The sequence below is a fragment of the Tribolium madens genome, unplaced genomic scaffold (genome assembly GCF_015345945.1).
Source record: "Tribolium madens isolate multiple individuals breed KSU strain unplaced genomic scaffold, Tmad_KSU_1.1 Scaffold_20;HRSCAF=117;Tcas5.2_LG4, whole genome shotgun sequence".
NCBI lineage: Eukaryota > Metazoa > Arthropoda > Insecta > Coleoptera > Tenebrionidae > Tribolium > Tribolium madens.
The window spans coordinates 1,243,744-1,246,643 of NW_025400985.1; the positions used below are offsets into that span (position 1 = coordinate 1,243,744).

The 2,900-nt window shown below is 30.7% G+C and overlaps 1 protein-coding gene across 5 annotated transcripts in view; it reads left to right on the plus strand.

Annotated features, from left to right (window-relative positions):
• LOC123005449 (apoptosis-stimulating of p53 protein 1) overlaps positions 1-2,900 on the plus strand; it is a 220,037-nt gene that overhangs the window by 186,068 nt on the left and 31,069 nt on the right. Inside the window, exon 1 of one of the 5 annotated variants that reach the window (XM_044399211.1) lies at positions 1,598-1,614. The exons of the other annotated variants lie outside the window; for them this stretch is intronic. The gene's annotated coding sequence lies outside the window, so the exon portion shown is untranslated. Of the gene's footprint in view, positions 1-1,597; positions 1,615-2,900 lie in introns of those variants that run through there. 5 annotated transcript variants of the gene reach the window in all.

Below are 2,900 nucleotides of genomic sequence, written 5' to 3' on the forward strand. Positions count from 1 at the left end.
AAAAAATGGAAATTTTAGTACACAAACGTGCTTTTTGGATAAATTTTGTTCAGAAATCAATAAAATTGAGTGAAATAATCTAAATCACTGAATCTTTATTTTTTGATTTTCAAGCTTGCTTTGATATCGCGTTTTTTTATAACAAAATTACATTGTTGTATTTATTTGTGAAAGTTTATTTCGTAATTTTTGAACATGCGAAATAATTAATTTAATGAATTTTTGACTTGTTATGAAGGAAATTTCGTGAAAAAAACCATTGAAACGCTTTCAAAAAGGCAAAAATAATGCAATGTTTGGCTTAAATGGATGATTTTTTAGACTAGTTTTGTGTAATCTCACAAAAACAGAATTTAGTTCAAAAACTAGCTTTAAGTTGTGAAAAACGTGAAAAAATACAGTTTTGATCAAATTTTGTTGTTTATTTTGTAACGAAATTTTTAAACGTCTGAAAGAGCCAATTTTTGTCTTAATTTTGTTTTTTTCTTTTCATTTGCCGAAATTTTGCCAAATAATTGCGTTTTTTGACTTAAAAACGTGCCAGAATACTCTAAAAAGGCAATTCTTGACTCTACTTAGTGATTTTTCGGCTTGTTTTAACAAAATCTCACAAAAAACGGAGATTTTAGTTCAGGAATCAATAAAATTGAGTCAAACAATCAAAATCACATGAATTTTTGTTTCTGTGATTTTGAGTTCTGCTTTGATAAAATTTTGCAAAATAAATAACACTCTGTTCCAAAAATGAATAAAACAAGCTAAAATCATTTCAATTTTGATTTAATTCGGTATAGTTTTATTAAATTACATTTTGTATTTATTTGTGAAACTTCATTTCATAATGTTTGCACTTGCAACACAAAGGTTTTTAAATTAATAATAGCGGTTGAAAAAATTTTGTTGGGTGAATTATTTATTTAATAAGTTTTGTTAAATTCCAGCGATTTATGAAACTTAATTATTTCATAATATTAGCACTTGCAAAATAAAGCTTTTTGCATTAATAGTGCAGCTTAAAAATGTGGGGTGTATTTATTTAGTAAGTTTTGTTAAATTTAAACGAAACAGTGCATAATAAATTACTCGTATTTTACATTCAAGAGGAAAATAACCTTTGTTTGCATTTGTTTGGGGCCTTTGGCTAATTATTCGATTGTTTGAACTGATTTGATTGAATTTCTTGCATTCTAAACTCCCAAGCTTTTAAAAATAATCTCCCCTGAAAGATTATTTCCCCATAAAAAGCTTTTAAGTAGTCATAAAACTTTAAATAAGTAAGTAAAAATTCCTGCTAGCAAATACATAATAAAAATAAAGCTCGGAGTGATTGAATTAGGGGCGCTTTTTGGGCAAATACAGCAACAAAACAGAAACGTAATTAAATATCATCATATAACTTGATCGAGTTGTTCCTAAGGGGGGTAAAATATCCAGGAGCACTTCGGATATCTGTATGACTTGAACTTTTATCAGACGAAAGCTGCGCGCGACTAAGAGAAAATCGTCGTTTCGTTGTGACGGTGGTTAGTGTGTCGTCGGTTCTCGTCGGGGGTGGTTTCAGCGTCCGGTCGAACCCTTCAAAGACACGTTGCGATTTTTCTGTGATATGAATTGGTATGATTTTTAATTATTGCATTTTTGTGCTGCTGCAACCGCTGTCTGAAAAATTTCAGAAAAAAATTCGCTGTGGTATTTATTGAAATGATTCGAGTCTCTCGGGAACCTTTTCCATTTCCAAGCATTACCTGTGTCTATATACATAAATCTTCCCGCTTAAATTGTGTGTCTACCTGAAGAAATGGGACCGTTTCGGATTTCTTCTTTTACTCAACATTACGAGGCCTAGGCTAATTAATTTAGCGAATTTGGGGTTTTCTCATCCCTGATTTGATTTATTCCGTGCCAATCTGATATCTCCCCCATTAAGGTATTTCTGTTCAGCACGCAAAGAATTTACATGTTTGTGGTCAGGGTCGAGGCGAAATTTTCATTCAATTGCTCCAAATTTCAGATATTTCAGCAATAGAAATGTAGTACACAGGAGGGATTTCGCTGAAATTGTTTCTGGCATTTCCTTTTTTAATCTTTGTGTTTCTGAATTTTATTGCATTTTTCACAAGCCGTTTTCTTTGTTACTATCGATTTCACTTTATTAAAATCCTATTCATCAATCGGAGTCAATAGGGCTGAAAAACGAATATTTTTCATTTGTCATTTATTGATTTTGAATTCCGTCAGTTCTCTTTTCTTTCTTTGTTGATTTCAATCAATGGTCATTTTTTGTTGCAATCTGAAACTTTTTTTCTGTGTCATAATGGCCCAATAAAATATTGATAATCATACCTACAGACGTCTGAAAATCTGAAATCTGAGTTTTCAGTTAGACTCATCATGAAATATTAACGGTACGAGTCATATGGTTGGAATGACATTTTTATGAATGGTTTCGGGCTTGTATGATGGTAACGTTTAAGTCTAGCGGGCCGAAATTTTTCTTTATTAAATTTTCAGTGACGTCGGATTAGACAAAAGTTTTTTTCGGTCGATTTTTTCAGAGTAATGAACTCATTCAGAACCATTTATTATGCGAGAAGCTTTTTGGGGGCAATTCAGCTTTCAGGATAGATTGACACGTTTATTGTTATTTTTTCGGACTTTCGACCACCTGTTTGTCGATAAATTAAATTTTTGCAACTTTTTCAGTAGCCACTTGTAAACTCTACTGAAAATAAGTTGTCAAATATCGTGTCACGCAATCTAATTTGGTATTTTTTATCGATTTTTTATGAAATTACATTTTTGTATTTATTTATCAAATTTTATTTCGTAATTTTTCAACTTGCGAAATAATTTATTTAATGAATTTTTGACTTGTTATGAAGGAAATTTTGTGAAAAAAT